Below are 23,551 nucleotides of genomic sequence, written 5' to 3' on the forward strand. Positions count from 1 at the left end.
AAAAGATCCTAACTCAAAATATCCAGGAAATCCAGGACACAATAAGAAGACCAAACATACGGATAATAGGAGTGGATGAGAATGAAGATTTTCAACTCAAAGGTCCAGCAAACATCTTCAACAAAATTATTGAAGAAAACTTCCCAAATCTAAAGAATGAGATGCATATGAACATACAAGAAGCCTACAGAACTCCAAATAGACTGGACCAGAAAAGAAATTCCTCCCGACACATAATAATCAGAACATCAAATGCACTAAATAAAGATAGAATACTAAAAGCAGTAAGGGAAAAAGGTCAAGTAACATATAAAGGCAAGCCTATCAGAATTACACCAGATTTTTCACCAGAGACTATGAAAGCCAGAAGAGCCTGGACAGATGTTATACAGACACTAAGAGAACACAAACTGCAGCCCAGGCTACTATACCCAGCCAAACTCTCAATTATCATAGAGGGAGAAACCAAAGTATTCCACGACAAAACCAAATTCACGCATTATCTCTCCACGAATCCAGCCCTTCAAAGGATAATAACAGAAAAAAACCAATACAAGAACGGGAACAACGCCCTAGAAAAAACAAGAAGGTAATCCCTCAACAAACCTAAAAGAAGACAGCCACAAGAACAGAATGCCACCTTTAACAACTAAAATAACAGGAAGCAACAATTACTTTTCCTTAATATCTCTTAACATCAATGGTCTCAACTCGCCAATAAAAAGACATAGACTAACAAACTGGCTACACAAACAAGACCCAACATTTTGCTGCTTACAGGCAACTCATCTCAGAGAAAAAGATAGACACTACCTCAGAATGAAAGGCTGGAAAACAATTTTCCAAGCAAATGGTATGAAGAAACAAGCAGGAGTAGCCATCCTAATATCTGATAAGATTGACTTCCAACCCAAAGTCATCAAAAAAGACAAGGAGGGACACTTCATTCTCATCAAAGGTAAAATCCTCCAAGAGGAACTCTCAATTCTGAATATCTATGCTCCAAATACAAGAGCAGCCACATTCACTAAAGAAACTTTAGTAAAGCTCAAAGCACACATTGCACCTCACACAATAATAGTGGGAGACTTCAAAACACCACTTTCACCAATGGACAGATCATGGAAACAGAAACTAAACAGGGACACACTGAAACTAACAGAAGTGATGAAACAAATGGATCTGACAGATATCTACAGAACATTTTATCCTAAAACAAAAGGATATACCTTCTTCTCAGCACCTCATGGTACCTTCTCCAAAATTGACCACATAATAGGTCACAAATCAGGCCTCAACAGATTCAAAAATATTGAAATTGTCCCATGTATCCTATCAGATCACCATGCACTAAGGCTGATCTTCAATAACAAAATAAATAACAGAAAGCCAACATTCACATGGAAACTGAACAACACTCTTCTCAATGATACCTTGGTCAAGGAAGGAATAAAGAAAGAAATTAAAGACTTTTTAGAGTTTAATGACAATGAAGCCACAACGTACCCAAACCTTTGGGACACAATGAAAGCATTTCTAAGAGGGAAACTCATAGCTATGAGTGCCTTCAAGAAAAAACGGGAGAGAGCACATACTAGCAGCTTGACAACACATCTAAAAGCTCTAGAAAAAAAGGAAGCAAATTCACCCAAGAGGAGTAGACGGCAGGAAATAATCAAACTCAGGGGTGAAATCAACCAAGTGGAAACAAGAAGAACTATTCAAAGTATTAACCAAACGAGGAGTTGGTTCTTTGAGAAAATCAACAAGATAGATAAACCCTTAGCTAGACTCACTAAAGGGCACAGGGACAAAATCCTAATTAACAAAATCAGAAATGAAAAGGGAGACATAACAACAGATCCTGAAGAAATCCAAAACACCATCAGATCCTTCTACAAAAGGCTATACTCAACAAAACTGGAAAACCTGGACGAAATGGACAAATTTCTGGACAGATACCAGGTACCAAAGTTGAATCAGGATCAAGTTGACCTTCTAAACAGTCCCATATCCCCTAAAGAAATAGAAGCAGTTATTAATAGTCTCCCAGCCAAAAAAAGCCCAGGACCAGACGGGTTTAGTGCAGAGTTCTATCAGACCTTCAAAGAAGATCTAACTCCAGTTCTGCACAAACTTTTTCACAAGATAGAAGTAGAAGGTATTCTACCCAACTCATTTTATGAAGCCACTATTACTCTGATACCTAAACCACAGAAAGATCCAACAAAGATAGAGAACTTCAGACCAATTTCTCTTATGAACATCGATGCAAAAATTCTTAATAAAATTCTCGCTAACCGAATCCAAGAACACATTAAAGCAATCATCCATCCTGACCAAGTAGGTTTTATTCCAGGGATGCAGGGATGGTTTAATATACGAAAATCCATCAATGTAATCCATTATATAAACAAACTCAAAGACAAAAACCACATGATCATCTCGTTAGATGCAGAAAAAGCATTTGACAAGATCCAACACCCATTCATGATAAAAGTTCTGGAAAGATCAGGAATTCAAGGCCAATACCTAAACATGATAAAAGCAATCTACAGCAAACCAGTAGCCAACATCAAAGTAAATGGAGAGAAGCTGGAAGCAATCCCACTAAAATCAGGGACTAGACAAGGCTGCCCACTTTCTCCCTACCTTTTCAACATAGTACTTGAAGTATTAGCCAGAGCAATTCGACAACAAAAGGAGATCAAGGGGATACAAATTGGAAAAGAGGAAGTCAAAATATCACTTTTTGCAGATGATATGATAGTATATATAAGTGACCCTAAAAATTCCAACAGAGAACTCCTAAACCTGATAAACAGCTTCGGTGAAGTAGCTGGATATAAAATTAACTCAAACAAGTCAATGGCCTTTCTCTACACAAAGAATAAACAGGCTGAGAAAGAAATTAGGGAAACAACACCCTTCTCAATAGCCACAAATAATATAAAATATCTCGGCGTGACTCTAACGAAGGAAGTGAAAGATCTGTATGATAAAAACTTCAAGTCCCTGAAGAAAGAAATTAAAGAAGATCTCAGAAGATGGAAAGATCTCCCATGCTCATGGATTGGCAGGACCAACATTGTAAAAATGGCTATCTTGCCAAAAGCAATCTACAGATTCAATGCAATCCCCATTAAAATTCCAACTCAATTCTTCAACGAATTAGAAGGAGCAATTTGCAAATTCATCTGGAATAACAAAAAACCGAGGATAGCAAAAACTCTTCTCAAGGATAAAAGAACCTCTGGTGGAATCACCATGCCTGACCTAAAGCTTTACTACAGAGCAATTGTGATAAAAACTGCATGGTACTGGTATAGAGACAGACAAGTGGACCAATGGAATAGAATTGAAGACCCAGAAATGAACCCACACACCTATGGTCACTTGATCTTCGACAAGGGAGCCAAAACCATCCAGTGGAAGAAAGACAGCATTTTCAACAATTGGTGCTGGCACAACTGGTTGTTATCATGTAGAAGAATGCGAATCGATCCATACTTATCTCCTTGTACTAAGGTCAAATCTAAGTGGATCAAGGAACTTCACATAAAACCAGAGACACTGAAACTTATAGAGGAGAAAGTGGGGAAAAGCCTTGAAAATATGGGCACGGGGGAAAAATTCCTGAACAGAACAGCAATGGCTTGTACTGTAAGATCGAGAATTGACAAATGGGACCTAATGAAACTCCAAAGTTTCTGCAAGGCAAAAGACACTGTCTATAAGACAAAAAGACCACCAACAGACTGGGAAAGGATCTTTACCTATCCTAAATCAGATAGGGGACTAATATCCAACATATATAAAGAACTCAAGAATGTGGACCTCAGAAAATCAAATAACCCCCTTAAAAAATGGGGCTCAGAACTGAACAAAGAATTCTCACCTGAGGAATACCGAATGGCAGAGAAGCACCTGAAAAAATGTTCAACATCCTTAATCATCAGGGAAATGCAAATCAAAACAACCCTGAGATTCCACCTCACACCAGTGAGAATGGCTAAGATCAAAAATTCAGGTGACAGCAGATGCTGGCGAGGATGTGGAGAAAGAGGAACACTCCTCCATTGTTGGTGGGATTGCAGGCTTGTACAACCACTCTGGAAATCAGTCTGGCGGTTCCTCAGAAAATTGGACATAGTACTACCGGAGGATCCAGCAATACCTCTCCTGGGCATATATCCAGAAGAAGCCCCAACTGGTAAGAAGGACACATGCTCCACTATGTTCATAGCAGCCTTATTTATAATAGCCAGAAACTGGAAAGAACCCAGATGCCCCTCAACAGAGGAATGGATACAGAAAATGTGGTACATCTACACAATGGAGTACTACTCAGCTATTAAAAAGAATGAATTTATGAAATTCCTAGCCAAATGGATGGACCTGGAGAGCATCATCCTGAGTGAGGTAACACAATCACAAAGGAACTCACACAATATGTACTCACTGATAAGTGGATACTAGCCCAAAACCTAGGATACCCACGATATAAGATACAATTTCCTAAACACATGAAACTCAAGAAAAATGAAGACTGAAGTGTGGACACTATGCCCCTCCTTAGAAGTGGGAACAAAACACCCATGGAAGGAGTTACAGAAACAAAGTATGGAGCTGAGATGAAAGGATGGACCATGTAGAGACCGCCATATCCAGGGATCCACCCCATAATCAGCTTCCAAATGCTGACACCATTGCATACACTAGCAAGATTTTACTGAAAGGACCCAGATGTAGCTGTCTCTTGTGAGACTATGCCGGGGCCTAGCAAACACAGAAGTGGATGCTCACAGTCAGCTAATGGATGGATCACAGGGCTCCCAATGGAGGAGCTAGAGAAAGTACCCAAGGAGCTAAAGGGATCTTCAACCCTATAGATGGAACAACATTATGAACTAACCAGTACCCCTGAGCTCTTGACTCTAGCTGCATATGTATCAAAAGATGGCCTAGTCGGCCATCACTGGAAAGAGAGGCCCATTGGACACGCAGACTTTGTGTGCCCCGGTACAGGGGAACGCCAGGGCCAAAGGGGGGGAGTGGGTGGGTAGGGGAGTGGGGGTGGGTGGGTAAGGGGGACTTTTGGTATAGCATTGGAAATGTAAATGAGCTAAATACCTAATAAAAAATGGAAAAAATAATAAAATAAAATAAAATAAAATTAAAGGGACAGAAAAGACACCCTTCCTTATTAGCTGAGACTAATTTTAGAGCTTCTTCTACAGTAAGTAGTTATATTACCGATAATAGCTATTACATACCCCACTTTGTATTCTTGCTTCATTACTCCTTATTTAATACATATATGACTTTTACTTATTCAAGTAACAGAAATATAAACACTGTTCTCTGTCAGAGACTAATGACATGAAACAAATGGTGTGTATTTACCTTATATACATACACACAAGATATATTTTCACATCATGATGAATATTTCTGGTATGTTCATGTCACAGTTCAATTTTCTGTTATTTCTTATGTAAAAGGATGCTTCATATAATGATTAAATATTAACAGAAATACAGCAAAAAAAAAAAAAACATTCAATTTTTCTTCTTTTTATAGGAAAGAGTTTGTGTAAGGACAAGGATATTTAATGAAACTATTTCTCTCATTGCCATAGCTGGTCAGAAAAACATAGTAGTATCCTTTCCCATCTATTCACTTCTACTTATAGGAATAGCTTATTGGTAACCTAAACCCTCATCCATGGTCCTAAAGAAGAAAGAATCCCTAATCCCCTTGTCTGTGCATCAGTCACTGGCTGATGCAGCTTAGTATTCCATTTCTTCACAAAATTAGGCAGAAATTACTGAAAATGCTCTACCTATCACCTGGATATAAAACATATTCTCTGTCCTGTACCCTCTGTACAGCACCAGTTCTGCATGTTTTTGTGGATGCATATCATGCTGCCTGTGAGGACGGCAATTCTCTCCATGCTTACTTGTCTCTTCAAAAAAGCATTCCACCTTTGGTCATTGGTTTCAGCTACAATGTCAAAGTTGAAAGGACAAGAACATAAAAGAGTAATGTCATGTAGGGCAGTTCCTACCAATATTGATTCTTTTTTTATTATTATTTTCTTAGGTATTTGAAAGAGCCCAGATGCCCCTCAACAGAGGAATGGATACAGAAAATGCAGTACATTTACACAATGGAGTACTACTCAGCTATTAAAAACAATGAATTTATGAAAGTCCTAGGCAAATGGATGGACCTGGAGGGCATCATCCTGAGTGAGGTAAACCAATTACAAAAGAACTCACATGATATGTACTCACTGATAGGTGGATATTAGCCCAGAAACTTAGAATGCCCAAGATAAAAGATACAATTTGCAAAACACATGAAACTCAAGAAGAACGAAGACCAAAGTGTGGACTCAGAATTGTATTGCGTCCCGCTCAACCGGCAAGAAAGACGCAACAAACCAGAATCTTCCGCGGCAAAAGCTTTATTGCTTGCTTCTCAGGAAGATCCCGAACCGGTAAAATGGCGCTGCTTTTATAACCCGCAGCGTGACGTTTCAGCACCTGATATGGCGTGACAGCTCCTGATTTGTTGCTTGCCCATCACCCCACTATTACACCCCGAGAATGGGAGTGACTAGGAGTGAATTCACTCTCGCACCTGCGTACAAGGCTTGTTTACTAGTTAGGCACAGCAGAGGCCCGCGCCATCTTATAATGGCGATTGCTTGTGGCACACAGGGCTCTCCTCAGAGATTACTGGCGGCACACATGCGATTGCTCGCAGCACGTACCGGCTCTCCACAGAATTGGGAACAAAACACCCATGGAAGGAGTTACGGAGACAAAGTTTGGAGCTGAGATGAAAGGATGGACCATCTAGAGGCTACCATACCCGGGGATCCATCCCATAATTAGTCTCCAAACGCTGACACCATTGCATACACTAGCAAAATTTTGCTGAAAGGACCCAATATTGATTCTGGAATACAGTTTTGTTTGTTGTGTGGGGAGGAGAGGGTTGCATACAATGGCTGTAGTGTTAGAATATATGGTACCCTATATCAGAAGAAATAATCTCCAATTGGTGACACAGAAGCAGCTTCAAGTAACCGTTCCATTACTAATATCATTTCAAAAAGCTTGTGTGGCATCCCTTTTTGATAGGACAAATAGCCAAGTGACCATATCCTCACAGTCACTCTTTGATCCACAAAAAGACAAAGAAGAATTTTGAGTTTGTAAAACAAGTAATCAACAACCCATCACCTAATGCACATTGGCAAAGGTCCTGCAAATAAGACATATCTATATACCTAGATTCTGTCAATAAAAGTCAAGACGATTTTTTTTTCCTTGAGCACCAAGGAACAAGTAGGATTATTTTTCCAGAAAATATCTTCTCCTTATTAAGGAAAGTTTCTTTGATAAGGATTCGACATTCTAAACAGGTATCAGGTTAGGCATTGATCAGGAGCCATAGCTTAATCAATTGCTGAGTGAGAATTGACATAATGGAACTGATGTGTGAGAAACATCTCTTCCACTACCATGCTTTTGTTTCTATTTGTGAAAACTGTGTAACCCATGGCAAAATTTGAATGGTGTGAGCTTGCCTCCACATCCTATGTACTTTCTTTCTTAATGTTAGTATTGTAGACAATCAATATTTCCATTTTTTTTCTGTATATTTCATCACCAGAAATGTGAGCTTTAAATCCTAAAGTTATTCTCCTTTCAAATTGATGATCATATTTCCGATTCATTCATTGACTTCTTGAAATATACCCACCACTCCAAGTTACAGCCATTAAGTAGATTTCACACAACTTATCATCAGGCTGATCTTTGTATTGGTTTGTGTCACATTACATTTGTTTATGGCTGGTATAACAAACCAAGCTATCAATGACTTAAGTGCAGCCTTTCCCTTCTTCATTAACAATTCACAACACATTCTCCATACACAGCAGGTGCATGCTAAGTGCTAAGTGAGATGTGCCAATGTAACAGTGGTGGATGACATGGATTCTGAGCCACCTGTTCATGTTGCTTACTTGTACCCTCTGGCCTTATTTGTGCCTGATGCTGGCATGATTAATTGTTACTGGTCCTGGTCAACCCATGAATAGATGAGTTTGGCAGAATCTAGCTCTGAATGGTTACTTGATGACCATTTAGTTATTCTGTCATTATCAAGACCCCTAACATGTCATAGCTGCTTATCTAATAGAGGATCATGTTTTTGCTACAGATGGCGTATACTTGCTCCAGAACTCTAAATTGTCCACATTATAATCACCATTTGGATCATGCCATAACTATCCAAGGTGATTTTTACCTACCACAAGTACATGTAATACCATAGATTTTGTTATGATGATCAAGCAAGGTACCACTTTGGTAGAGTTGCTTGCATCAAAATCAGAACTTTCTAAAAGTCCTTTGCCACTCAACTCAATGTTAATGGCTTTCCATTTTGTTACATGACCATAAATATTTTCTTGTTTGTTTACTTTTTGTAGTGAGAGATAAACTATATGCTAAATTTTAATGTATCCAGGATTTAATATTATACATACCACATCATGCATTTCTACCAACTTCCAGGAAATAGTTCCTTCTATATAAAGTTTATTTCTCAACATCTGGGCTATCCATATCTTAAAAAGCCAACAATGTATCAACTTTTAACTTCATCTAGTCCAAGTAATATCATGCTATAGAGAGATTAGAGAAATGTGCCAATTCATGGATTATTTTTACATAGGGTCTGAGAAAAGCATACTCCTGAAATATAATATATATATATATATATATATATGTATATATATATATATATATATATATTCCTCTTGTAAACATATTTATATGGTATGTATAGCTAGGTAAGTAGATGATAGATAGATAGATAGATAGATAGATAGATAGATAGATAGATAGATAGACAGACAGACCATGAGATGTTAAATATATCTGGCTCTCTTCTTTAGGGATTCAAAATAACATGCTCATTGAAATAGTATCTTTTAAAATCCAAGATGGCTGTTAGAAAATTAAGTAAAGTTCCTGAGGCCATGCAGTATACTGACAGGACTAGGGATGTATGAGTAAGACACTTGGAAAAGACACAAAAGTTAAGGAGACAGAAACACAGAGTAATCACTTCAATGCAATATTGTAGTTAAGTTACTGCAAAAATTTCATGAGAAACAAAGTAGCAATAAGAAAATGAGAATCTTTAACACTGATATTTCCCTTTGATGTAAACTCCAAGTAGGCTCTGCTAGACAGTACTGTTTCTTTTCTACTTTCCCCTATCTCTCCCACTCCCTTTTTCACTCCCCTATAGATTTTGTTCTCTTTCCTTATCCCTATCTCTCTATAAAGATAAGGATATGCAGAATTTAGCATAAGTCCTATAATTTGGGTATCATCTTCCTACTCAGACAAGGGTCTACTTACAATGCTAATTAGAGACAACCACCAGCATCTTCCCGCATCCGAAAACAAACATCAAGGGTATAGCTTCAGGGAGAAGTGGGAATCTCTTAATGGCAAGATAAGGCAACAGTGAATGGACAGAACCCACATAAAAATCCAGAAATACTGAAGCTGAGGACTTAGAAAGTCACATCATGCTATATATAACATCTGATGTTGGGTAATGTGGGCAGAAAAGACAAAGCTCTACAAAGCAGTGTTTGGTGAATGTAAATTTCAAAAGCAGTTTAGTATTCTGTAAAAAAATAAATAAATAAAAAGAGAGAGAGAGAGATTAAAGCATACATTTGTTGTTCACAAAACACAGACTCACACTTCTAAGTGTACTTTCTATTACTGTAGAGGGTAACAATCTTAAGAAAGGTCTTAGAGGAAACATTTTTTTTTGGCATAGTATACATATACATTCTATATCTCCAATCTCCCAATTGTTTTAGCTTTCCACTTGCTAGGCAACTGAACTCAAAAAAGTTCTGAGACTTACTGTAACCAACTGGAAACAGGTCTGTGTCATGAGAAGCATGGGCTCTTACTGCTGGGGAAAACAGGAGTGCTTGTTTGTGGTAGTCATGGCTACCAAGCAAAGTCCATCTGAGCAAATATGGATTCAGGCAAACACTGACTTAGAAAAAATCATGAGCAGTCACTAGTTGCTTTTTGCTTCACCTCACCAGCACATATTGCACTGATACAACTGCTTTCTGTGTCCTGTGAGCCACTGCTTGGACATTTCCTATACCCATGCACATACTGATACAGAGTGCCGCAATCACAAGAAGACCTCCAAATTGGAGTCCCAAGTTTCAGCTGGTAACAGCATCTACAAAGCAGATCCTGTTTTGCTGGCTCGTAAGGCAACATATAGAGAACACTTAATAAAAATTCAGTCTAAGAGACTCAAAGATATTCCTATACCCTGGGTACTTAGAGATCTTAGGGTTGGAAGTAACCCTAATACAATGAAGATGGCAAGAAAAATTAGTCTAGCCACTGTAGAAGTTATTTTGACATTGATATAAAATGTTAGAAGTGGAAGAAGAAGTGGAAAGATTGCAAAAATCAAAGGGGATGGTGGACACCAGGAGAATATGGCCCACCAAATTAACTAATCAGGACCCATAAGAGCTCATGGAGATTGAGCCAGCAAGCATTGAGCCTTCCTGGGTCTATACCATGTTATCTGCATGTCAAGCTTTTGCCTTGGGGTTTTTGTGCGGATCCTAACACTGCAGTGAGTATATCTCTGACTCTTTTGCCTGCTCATGGGATTCTTTTCCTCTAGTGGGCTTCCTTCTCCAGGCTTGGCATAGAGGCTTTTGCCTTGTCTTATTGTGTGTTGTTTTCTCCTGTTTGGTTCATGTCTCTAGAGGCCTGATCTTTTCTGAAGAGAGATGGAGAGAGTTTATCTATGGGAAAGGAGAGGTGGAACTGGGACAGGTGTAGGAAGGGGAAACTGTGTTCTGTATGAGAAAAAAATTATTTTCTATAAAAAGAATATTATAAAATGGAATATTATGTTAAAATTATACCACTGCTTTATTCATATCCAGAAAAATCCACATAAGTTTAGCACAAAGATATCAGTATAACTGTCACTATTAAGAATAGTCATCTCATGAAATCAGCATAATAGTTCATCAAGAGATAAATAATGTATCTGTGATATATACAATGGGATTTTATTCAGCCATGAAGAATGAAATTATGTTATTTTAGGAAGAGAATGGAGAAAGAAGATGAACTGTAGATCCTTTTAAGTGGTATAAGTCATGTTCATAAGGATAAATATTTCATGTTTCCCTTGTATGTGCGACTTAGGAAGATATAGGACATGGTTGTAAGGAGATGGTCAATGATGCGGAATAAGTAAGAAGAAGGAATCGGTGGAATAAAAAAAGGAATGGTGGAGAAAATACGATAAGAACTCATTATATATACATATAAGAATTTCCCAATTTTGCCCATTATTTCGATCAAAAAACTTTCATATTGTAAATACTCAATTTGATGTCTATGCAAATAACACTAATACTGAAGAATTCTGAAATCTTGATAACATTTCTGATAAATATATCCAAACTAGGCATTACTGTGCCTGTGGTAAAGTGCTTCACTTTCATCATCCAGAAATTTGCCAATTATTTCTTGATGGAAGAAAAAAATAATCTAATGTATTCAGTAGATGACACATAGGGACCATAATCCCTGTACCTTTTTTTTTATTTTAACATTGAGTTTATTTGCCAACTTATGCATATTGTACATTTAATAACCAAGAACACTGCCTGCTTCCTGAGTCCTTCGACCCCTTAAGTTCTCTTTCATGTACATGTCTTTTATTTTCTTTGGCAGCTCACTGATTTTAATAAGAATCCCTTGGAGCATGATGGTCTCTCAGTGGGTACATATCTGAAGATAATGACTATTCCCCTAGAATCCAGGAGCACCTAGTGTTACACGAGAAAGGCTAGGTACCTATTGGCCCCTCCCCATCAAATGATTGACTGTTGATAGGCTTAGTCTTAGGCATGCCCATTGCTGTCAGCCATAGCGGCATCATGACTTCATTGGCTCTGTCATGCCCAGAAGGCAGCATTTCACAGCCCTCCTCCCTATCTAATTCCTCTTACATTCTTTCTAGTCTTGTTTCCCCTGTGTTTCCCAAAATTTAGAAGGGATGGTATAGATTTTCTATATACAGATAAACATTCAGTGATAACTTATTATCATCTGCAACAACCCCTGCATCAAGATATCTATTATGTTTTAGTCCCTGTCCTGTCTTCTTTTGATGACAAACTGTGATGAGGAAGAGTAAGACAAATAAGCCCTTTCTTCCTCAAGCTGGTTTGATCATGATGTTTCATCATAGTAATAGTTACCCTAAGAAAAACCTTAACTTCCTTATTCCCCAGTATCCTCAGTTCTTTTGACTGTCATAAATTGAGTGACTGTATACCAGTTCCCTAGATGTTTCACGTTGTGTAGCCATATTCTATCAAACATGTACATATTTATAAGTATATAAGTTCTTTCTGAGTATTGCATTGACATTCTTTTACATCCTCTTAGACCCCATTATTTCAGGACTGTATATTTCTTATTTTATCAGAAGTGATTTAGGACCCCAGATATCAGCGTTAACTCTCTTGTCTTTTAAAGTGTGAAAAAGGGCCACCACTGACTTCCAAGTTGTCCTTCCCACATGATCTCTGTGGAAAACAAATGTATCTCTGTCCTTAGAAAGCTTAGTCAGTCCAGGCTTCATGTAGTTAATCTACTTCTGCTTCCTGAACTCCAAATGCTTTAATCATTTTTTTCTTCTACCAGATGAAAGCTTAGTTTTGACATCTGTGTTGTGTTCAATGGAAGTCACCACATCCTCTCATCTTCAAAACTCACCTACTGGTGTGTAGCATTATTCACTGCCAGTGTGTTAGCTATATTACACTAGAGGACTGGCCATTGGCCCATCCTCTCAAGATCCATTTTTATCCATTCATGATCTCTGTCCACATTTGTTGGCTTAAACCAGTAGCTCCTTTGGTAAGCATTTTATCTCTCAATAGGCCAAACACACATCTGACTGGTTTATAGAAGATTTTGGACTTCAAAAATGAATCAGTCAATATATGTGATCTGCTAATGTGATCTTAAAATGGGGTTAGGCAAATATTTTGGAAATAAAATTTGTTATAACTAGCTTTTACAATTTGTAAAAGCTAGAGAATTAATCTGTAAAGTGGTGACATGACACATTACATAGTTTCCTCTAATTGTGGTGGGTTATTTCATTAATGGAATCATTTACAATAATCTATTAATGTTGTATTAATAATAATGAATGTTGTATATCTATCTTGAGCATCTGGTTTTGTTTAAAGTTTAGTACATATATTCTAGGTGACTTTTAATTTTTTATTTTGTTCTACTTTATTTTTATTTTATTTTATATGTCTCATATAATAATACATCCCAATTGGTACCTACCCTCTGTCTCCTCCCCATCCCTCCCCACATCTCCTTCTTCCCCAGATCTATTACTCCTCTATTTCTATGTCCATTCCCACTTAGAGAAGATTAGGTCTCCTAGTAATATCAGACTAACTTGGTATAACAAGCAGCTGATAGGAGCAGATAGAGAGACCCGTAGCCATATATTAAGTGCAGTTTAGAGAAACCCACAGAAGAGGAAGCTGTACATGCAGGATATTAGTATAACATGTACCTACCAAGCAGAGCACTTAGCAGCTCACAGAGACTGAAACTATAACCATATAGCCTGCATGGGTCTGCACCAGGCCCTCTGCATAATGCTGTGTTTCTTTAGCTTGGGGTTTTTGTTGGACCTCTAAAAGTGAAGTGGAGATGTCTCTTTTGTCTACTCATGGGACATATTTCCTCTTCTTACTGGGTTGCATTTTCCAGCAATGAATGACTGTATATGCCAACTCTTATTGCAGCTTAGGTAACTTTTTGATTGCATAATAAAATAAACTAAAAAGCTCAATTTTAATTTATATTGTAATTTGTCTATGTTATATAAAATAAAATGTTCTTCACTACATCAATACTATATTCTTAATGTTCCTCAGCCTTGAGAAGTTGTTAGCCAAAGGGCAACACTATACCCTAGAAGTCATTCATTACAAACTATGAAGAAATTGGGTGTATAAATGAAAAGCTCTTTTATTATCAATAGTTGTATATATTGTTAAACATATAAGTATGTTAGCTCAAAAGGTTCACTCTTTAATATTTAAAACATACTTGTCAAAATTTAATTGTTTTAATGGCATAATGAATGGATTTTTCCCCTTAATATCTCCTTTTCTTTGAAAAAATATTTTTGAGGATTAACTGCTATAGCCCTTAGGCCTTTTGAGAGACCATCAAGGGCTAAGGAAAGCTAATCTGGAAGGTGAGAAAAAGAATAGCACAGATTTCTCATTCATAAATTTAATGTGTTGTGAGTTTTAACTTAATATTATGAGCATGTATATAGGCTGAGGATTGATTCACATCCCTTGACATATGGCACAGACTCCAAATGATGCTAAAACTATCCTCACATGGCTCTCTCATGTATTCAGATAAATTCTTGCTAACATATTCTTCTGATAGTTTGTCTTCTCAAGAATCAAAAATCTCTCAGAAGCTGTAAGAAAAGGGGTATCTTTGTTGGCAGCTACCCATTCAAGCTTTAGTCTGAGCTTCTCATGATAAAGAAGCCGATGGATTTCTAGGATATACTGAGAAAATTCAAACACAAAATTTAAAAATACCATGCTCTGTTTTTAATCCATGTTTCTCATGCTTATTTTTACTTACCCAAACTCTATATCCCTATCCAAACTCCCTCCTTCTCCCCTTATTTTAAAAAGAATGCCACTGTATAAACTGATAAATACAAAAAGGAAGTGAAGGAAAAAGAAGGTCTGCGAAATAATGAGATCACATGGGAAAGACAAAGTTTTTGCTTTCCTTTCCCCAGTCAGTTATCAAATAAAATATTTTCAGAGCAAACCTCAGTGTGTAAGCTGTTTTACATGTCTATATATTGCAATATTTATATATTCTAATATTGTTGACCAAGGTTGCAGCCAATTTCATGGAGACCTCTGATACTTACAACACTATGATGGAGAAACAGATGAATAAAGACACACTTCCTTATAGCATGATCTCTTGGATTGTATTATGACAACTTGGTACAAGCGAGAGTAATTTTGGAGGAGGTCAACTCACTTGAGAAAATATCCCATGGCTCCCAATGGAGGAGCTAGAGAAAGTACCCAAGGAGCTAAAGGGAACTGCAACCCTATATGTGGAACAACAATATGAGCTAACCAGTACCCTGGAGCTCTTGTCTCTAGCTGCATATGTATCAAAAGATGGCCTAGTCAGCCATCACTGGAAAGAGAGGCCCTTTGGACTTGCAAACTTTATATGCTCCAGTACAGAGGAACGCCAGGGCCAAAAAATGGGAATGGGTGGGTAGGGAATTGGGGCGGGGGGGAGGGTGTGGGGGACTTTTGGGATAGCATTGGAAATGTAAATGAGGAAAATACCTAATTAAAAAAATACAAAATAAAAAACAAAAAAACAAACAAAAAAAAAAGAAAAGAAAATATCCCCACCAGATTGCCTGTGATTATATATTCTAATTAATGATTGAAGATATAGGAGGATCTAGCTCACATGAGGTGGTCCCAACTCTGGGCACAAGGTCATGGATAATATAATAAGTCAGACTGAGCAAGCAATGAGGAAAAAGCTAGAAAGCTGTGCTCCCATGTAGCCACTGATTCCCTCAGTGACTGCTTTCCGGTCTCTACCCTGTCTGAGCTCCTGCCTTTACTTCCCTTGATGGTGGACTATGGTGTGGAACTATAAGTAAAAAGCATGCCTTTCCTCATCATGTTGGTTTTGGTCATGGTATTTTATTACAGCAATAGAAACCCTCCCTAAGACATGTGGCAACAGCATGTCTAGACTCTCTACTGTACAGAAAGGTCCCCTAAGCCACCCAGTTATGAGAGTGTCTTGTCATAGACTCCATGTTGAGTGCTGAGGAAGGCCCAGAAAGCTCACTTTCTTAGAGGCAGAAATATCATGTAAACGCAAGTTGGACAAACAACTGTACCCAGTCCACGAGGCAGAATAAGGCAAACTTCTGGCAGTGCTGCTGAGGTCAAAGACTCAGGACATGGTTACACATCTGTTTGAAAACAAGCACTTTCTGTGACTAGCCTCTATGGCCCATGTAACCACAAGTGAATAGATGACCCTGGCTTACGATGAAGACCACAGATACAGAAAAGCCCAGAATCTCAGGCTTATATTCCCCCTCCTCTGCTACATCTAATGTCAATAAATTTTGTTTGAATGGTAACTAAAAATGGGAAAATATAGAGAAACTCCATGTTGTGAGGTTATTTATTTGAAGGTTATTTCTTGGAATCACCTTCAAATAAATAACACTCCACATACCACATAGGGAACAAGCTATTAGGAACAAAATTAATTTATGAGATGTTCCACTATAGTAAATAGAAAGAACATTTCAGTGTTGGATGAGTATGAAAGCAAATTTGCATATGAAAACAGTCTGAGTTCACTCTACTCCATTGATACCGTCTACACGGATATATTAATGGTTGACTGAGCTTCAGCAACAAAGTTCATGAAATCTGCCAACTTTTTTTAATACCAGTTTGATTGAAGATCACAACTTCATGACATTGTGCATAAACTCATAAGAGAGCTTTATGAACAGCGGGGACTGTCCTGTACTTAGAAGACAATTCCAGTGAAAAAATTCCAGGACCATTCAGATCAGCCTACATCTGGGATCATCTCTATTATGTAAAGAGGAAGGATTTTTTTTTAAGCAAATAGTTTTAGGTCAATAAAAACTTGAACAAAGTTGGGTGTAAAGAACTATCAACATCCATGATATATTGATAAAATAGATTTCTGATTGGGTGGGCAGAATTACATCTAATATTATATATGTCCCTTCACTAAGAACACATTAAATAATAGAAAGAATAAGAAAATTCTACTATAGTGATTGTATCCATTTCATTAATCAATTAGTGATTAAATAAATGCTGGCAAGCCTCCCATCTATAGTATCAATATAATATATATTCATTAAATATTAAATTATACTGTTATTTCCTCCTTTATGAAATCCTGCCTTAAAGAACTTCCACACATATATATTCAAATAACGATTTTATCTGGATTTGGACAATTATTGGCTAATTTGTAATCCAGTTAATTTTACAAAAAAAAAAAAAAGATGAGAGAACAATAACTTTTAAGCTAGGTTTAAAACTTCTGGGTTAAATATAGCATTAATTTTTTATTTTAAATTAAGTTATATTTGGTGCTCCATATTTTGTTCTTCCTACATCACTCTCTGACTGTTGCACATCCCACACCTCCTCCCCACCCCCTGTCTCCATGTGGATGTCCCCACCCTCCACCCCACCTGACCTTTAACTCCCTGGGGCCTCCAGTCTCTTGAGGGTTAGGTGCATCATCTCTGAATGAACACAGACCCAGAAGTCCTTTACTGTATGTGTGTTGGGATCCTCATATCAGCTGATATATGCTGTCTCTTTGGTGGTCCAGTGTTTTGAGAGATCTTGAGGGTCCAGATTAATTGAGACTGCTGGTCTGCCTACAGAATCACCCTTCTCCTTAGCTTCTTTAGGCCTTCCCTAATTTAACAACATGGGTCAACTGCTTCTGTCCATTGGTGGGTACAAATATCTGCATCTGACTCTTTTGGCTGCTTGTTGGGGCAGTCATGATAGGTTCCTCTTTATGACCACTCTATAGCTTCAGTAATAGTGTCAGGTCTTGGGACTTCCCCTTGAGCTGGATTCTACTGTAAAAGCCTATACTCAACAAAACTGGAAAATCTAGATGAAATGGATGGTTTTCTAGACAGAAACCACATACCAAAGTTAAATCAAGAGCGGGTAAACTATATAAACAGGCCCATATTGTACAAGGAAATAGAAGTCATTAGAAAACTCCCAATCAAAAAAATCCCATGGCCAGTTGGGTTTAGTGCAGAATTCTATCAGACCTTCAAAGAAGACCTGATACCAATTTTCCTTAAACTATTCCATAAAATAGAAACAGAAGCAACACTGCCTAACTCATTCTATGAAGCCACAATTACTCTGATACCTAAACCATACAAAGACCCACCTAAAAAAGAGAACTTAAGGGCAATCTCGTTTATGAATATTGATGCAAAAATACTCAGTTAAATTCTTGCAAACTGAATCCAAGAATACATCAAAACCATTATTCACCATGATCAAGTAGGCTTCATCCCAGGGGTGCAAGGTTGGTTCAATATACAGAAATCCATTAATGTAATCCACTATATAAACAAACTCAAAGAAAAATCACCAGATCATCTCCTTAGATGCAGAAAAAGCATTTGAAAAAAATACAACATACCTTGATGTTAAAAGTAGGAGTGGATGGGTAGGGGAGTGTGGGGGAGGGTATGGGGGACTTTTGGGATAGCACTGGAAATGTAAATGAGGATAATACCTAATTTTTAAAAAAAAGTATTGGAAAGATCAGGAATTCAAGGCCCATGCTTAACAGAATAAAAGCAATTTAATGCAAACCAACATGCCAACCTAGCCAAAATACATGGCTTCAGGTTCAGCAAAGCCTACTTGAAAGAGTAAGGTGGAGAATGATAGCCAGTGCCCAATGCCTTCCTTTTACCTCCAGGAAAGCATAGGATAGACACATCCACACACAAACACACATATGTACATACACACATAGCTTTCACACAGGCATATATACTCTCTCTTTGTCTCTCTCTCTCTCTTTCTCTCTGTCTCTCTCTCTGTGTCTCTCTTTCTGTCTCTGTCTCTTCGTGTGTGTGTGTGTGTTTGTGTGTGTGTGTGTTTGTGTGTGTATTTGTGTTTGTGTGTGTGTGTGTGCGTGTGCGCGTGTGTGTGTGTGTGTGTGTGTGTGTGTGTGTGTGTGTGTGTGGGTGGGTGTGTGTTTGGTGTACAGTCAAGCTTGAGATATATTCCTGGAAAGTGGAAAGGTGGAGAGAAATTCCAGCCATGCCTGACTTTTCAAATGAATAATACTTATTAAAGCATATCCAATCCAATCAATATTTGAGCTGATATTCATATGACTTGAATAACCTACTAGAATTGACTCACACAGTGGGGCACCAAACTTCACAGCCCTCAGAATTGTCAATTAAATGAAGTGTTTTGCATTTGCAACTCCTTTGAAAGAAAGGAGTTCTTATATTAACTGGGGGATTGTTTACAATTCCAGAGGGTTAGTTTATTATAATCATGGCATGATGAGAGAGCAGCAGATGATAATTTTACATTCTCACCAACAGAAACCGAGCAGATAGAGGAACACACACACACACACACACACAGAGAGAGAGAGAGAGAGAGAGAGAGAGACAGAGACAGAGACAGAGACAGAGACAGAGACAGAGACAGAGACAGAGAGAAGAGGGAGACAGAGAGAGAGTAGACAGGGCCTAGTATACTTTTAATTCCACTCCTAGTTACAGGGATTATCTGATAAGGCCACAAATTTTAACCATTCTAATTTCTTTCAAACAGTTCCACAGCCTGCTGACTATGCATTCAAATATATGAGCCTATAATAGCCCTTTTCATTTAAACAACCAAAATCGTTATCCCAAGTTATTGAGACCTGTGTTCATTTTTAAATGACAATGGAACTAATACATTATAATAGGCATTGGATTTAATTTCCTAGCAGATTTGTAGTTATCTATTGTATCACCCAAAGATAAAAATTTCTGTAAAATATAACTATCTTCATATTTAAATTTCTCACTTTGGAAAATGAAAAATTGTGTAACATTACAATTCACAAGTTGCATAAATGTCTATGGCATTTCAAATACTGGATTACAGTAATCTAAAGTGTGTAAAATTAAATAAAAAGTTTTAAATTAATCTGTTTTATAGAAAAGTCCAAGATACTAAGTGCAACACTTTCTTTTGCATTGCCAAAACATTACTTTTTTTTTTCTGTCTTTTTAGGTTTTTTTTTAATTAGGTATTTATTTCATTTACATTTCCAATGCTATCCCAAAAGTCCCCCACACGCTCTCTCACCCATTCCCCCACAATAATAGTATGAACTACCCAGTACTCCCCAGAGCACATGTCTCTAGCTGCATATGTATCAGAAGATGGCCTAGTCGGCCATCAGTGGAAAGAGAGCTCCATTGGTCTTGCAAACTTTATCTGCCTCAGAACAGGGGAACGCCAGGGCCAAAACATTATTTTTAATTTACTTCTAAATGATTGCAAGAGGAGAATCAATAATATACAAGCTACAAAAGCCCACAATAATCATTTTACCCTGAAAATAATATCATGACCTATGTACCATCAATATAAGAAACAGTACTGCACAAAGAAGCACAGAAGGAGACCTCGTTGGAATAAAATAAAATACTGCTTGATGTCAAAAATATGTTAAAATGAGAAATAGGTGTTTGTCTTGAACTTAGGGGCAGTCATAAAATAGGTATGATAGAACAGTCATAAGGCACTGAAGAAGTTCAGAAATAATAGAAAGGGAAGTTTACTTTCTCATAAGTCAGTACAGTAATAAATTTCCAGAAAACCCACACACATGTATCCCTTAATTTGAATGGATTCTGCTAGGTACAATCATAATTAACCCAGATCATAGAGAAGTGATTGTTCTAAATGACTGATACCTTTTATTTTATGTTGACAGGTTTGAAATACTCTACTGTTACAAGATAAGTCTAATACAATAAGAGTGCTGGTTTCATAAAATATTTAGGAAAAGCTCTAAGAATTAATAATATAGTAAGATGGAGGAAAATAAGAATTCACATGTATTTATTGTTGATTTATTCCAATTCATAAAAAATACTTAGGTATTCGAGAAGATAACAGTGGATAAAGCATTTGCCATTCAAGTGTGAGGACTTGATTTAGAATGCCCCACCCCCAGAGCCCACACAAAGCCTGGATTGGCAGCAAATATCAGTGACCTAGTGTTTCTCCGTTGATAGGAGACCTGGAAACAAAATAATGTCTAGTAGATTGCAGAGCAATACCAACTAGCGTGTTATACCCACCCAGATACAAACAGATTCTCTCTCAAAGATGGTGGACAGTAAGTTAACACCTACTGGAAGTTGTCCTCCAGTACAAACCATAATTACACACACACACACACGCACACACAGGCATAATGTACATTTACAAACACAACATACCCATAATCAGATACAATAATGAAAATGGATACTATAGGTTTAGTTTTATACATATTTTAGTTTTACGATCAATGGACAGCAAAACGTTCTGGTATGAATCAGATTTAGCTATTGTAAATATTTGAACACCATATAGGAAATGAAGTAATTCATTGACTACCCATATCATTTAGAAGCACTAATTAAAGTTGTAAGAACCACTGCTTCTCTTGTAATTAATTCTGGCCTGAGAGCTAATCAGGCATTCATCTTTATCAGTTCATTACATGATTAATATGTTCTTGTTTGTTAGGGTGAATGGAGGCAGCCTGCCTGATTTGGACAGGTCAAATCTTACTGATATTTCAGACTTTAATACAAACCAATAAGCAGGAGTTTGCTTTGTTTGAAATCCACGAGGGAAATATCTTTGGAAAGTATATATCACACAGTTCTGAAAAAGCTACTTCACATCTCAAGCTAAGGGCTGAGGAAAAAAAAAAAGAAGTAGGATTATATAAATTATATGAAGGTGAATAAAAATGATAGTGTATAAACCAAAATAAAGTTACTATAACTGCAAAATCTAACAAGAGTTCCTGTTCTAAGAACTAAGTGGAACTAAAACATGGAGGAAGGCTGGGGAGGGGTGGGGGGAAGCATTATAATGGCTCCTAATAGATTTTAATGTTTGAAGAACGACAACAAAGTAATGTTGAAAGGTGAATTATTCTATTCATCCCACTCATACACTCGCAAGAGGATTACACTAAGGAATACTGCTGAATATAGCTTGAAGTTTTCAAATAAAATCAAAGTAAATTAATTCTCACATGGTAGTAATTTTTCCTTTGCATTTTTCTTCCAAAATAACATTCTTCTCATCAAACAGTTTAGAGGAACTCCTGTGGAGGGCTGTGATTTATTTATAACAAGGTAGTTTAGTACATGTTGATAGTGATGAGTTCAGAGTGATCGTGTATTTATTTCACTAATGATGTATCAACTACTCTTCCTATCATAACAAATGGCACAAAGGTTTCCTAAGGAACCGACTCAAGTTGTTTTCATGAAGGGTTTGACCATCTTTGCTCTTCACAGAAATCTGGATGCAAATATATAGCTCCAAGTTTAATATGATCCTAATAACCTATCGATTAACAAGTGAATACCTGCTTAGCATAGCTCTTATTGCCTCGTTAATTTTTTGAAAAATGCTTGGGGAATGCAATGCCTTTTTCATTTGTTACTGTTGTAAAAGTAGTCAATTAAGTTTTAAATCACTCATTAAAAGTAATTTAATGCTATCAACCCAGGGTTGAATTATAGATGCTAGCATTTTCAATGTATTAATCATAGTATACCTACAGTCCAAAGAATGTGTCCAGGCAGCTGTGATTTAGGCTGAAACCAGTTTTAGCAGCAACAATGTACAGATAAGTTATGTTTGTTTTAAAATATGCTCTTCAAGATTAATTATTAGGAATTGTCTATTTAGTTAACCTGTAACATAGGGGGAAAAGTACCAACCATGACGTGATTTCTAAAGTATTACCTTGATTGTCATGATAATGTATGTGTAATATCTTGAGAGAGTTTATAAAGATTTAAGTGTAAGACATCTTGTGCCATTTTCAGTGCTAATTTATTGGAGACAAAGCTATGTACAACTGAGCTACTATTTAAACTATAGCCAAGTTTTTAAGATCAAATATGGACGTTAATTTCACAAGTCTTTGGGAAATGAGATTGATGATATCCAGAAAGGTTTCCAAAAGGCTATAAGATGGTGGGTTATAAAGAGTAACCTTCAGCAGCATTACTAAGATGTACTATGATTTGGATTTATAAGTATTAGGAATTATAAATGTAACACGGTCTATAATATATTTGACAAATGAACAAGAGTTAGGCTAACACTACCCCATAACTTCCAAACTGTATGAAGTTCTCACTATTTTCTGTAACATCCTAAAAGTTTGCTATTGTCCCAGAAGATAATTTTTATGACTGTTGTTACATGTCTAATACCTACCAAGATAGAGTCTGATTTACACTATGCTACTTTTTGTGGACATGATACGCTATGAAAAAAATTTAAATACAAACATATTGTCTTTGAAAAAAATGTTTACCTCTCCATCTACTATTAGAATATTCACTATTAAGGTTAGGACATTGTTAAATCCTAACCAACAAGTTATGTTTGTTTCTCATTTAAGCTTCAACTAAAGTTAATATTTCAAGTCATCCA

The sequence above is a fragment of the Mus musculus genome, chromosome 16 (assembly GCF_000001635.26).
Source record: "Mus musculus strain C57BL/6J chromosome 16, GRCm38.p6 C57BL/6J".
Taxonomy (NCBI): domain Eukaryota; kingdom Metazoa; phylum Chordata; class Mammalia; order Rodentia; family Muridae; genus Mus; species Mus musculus.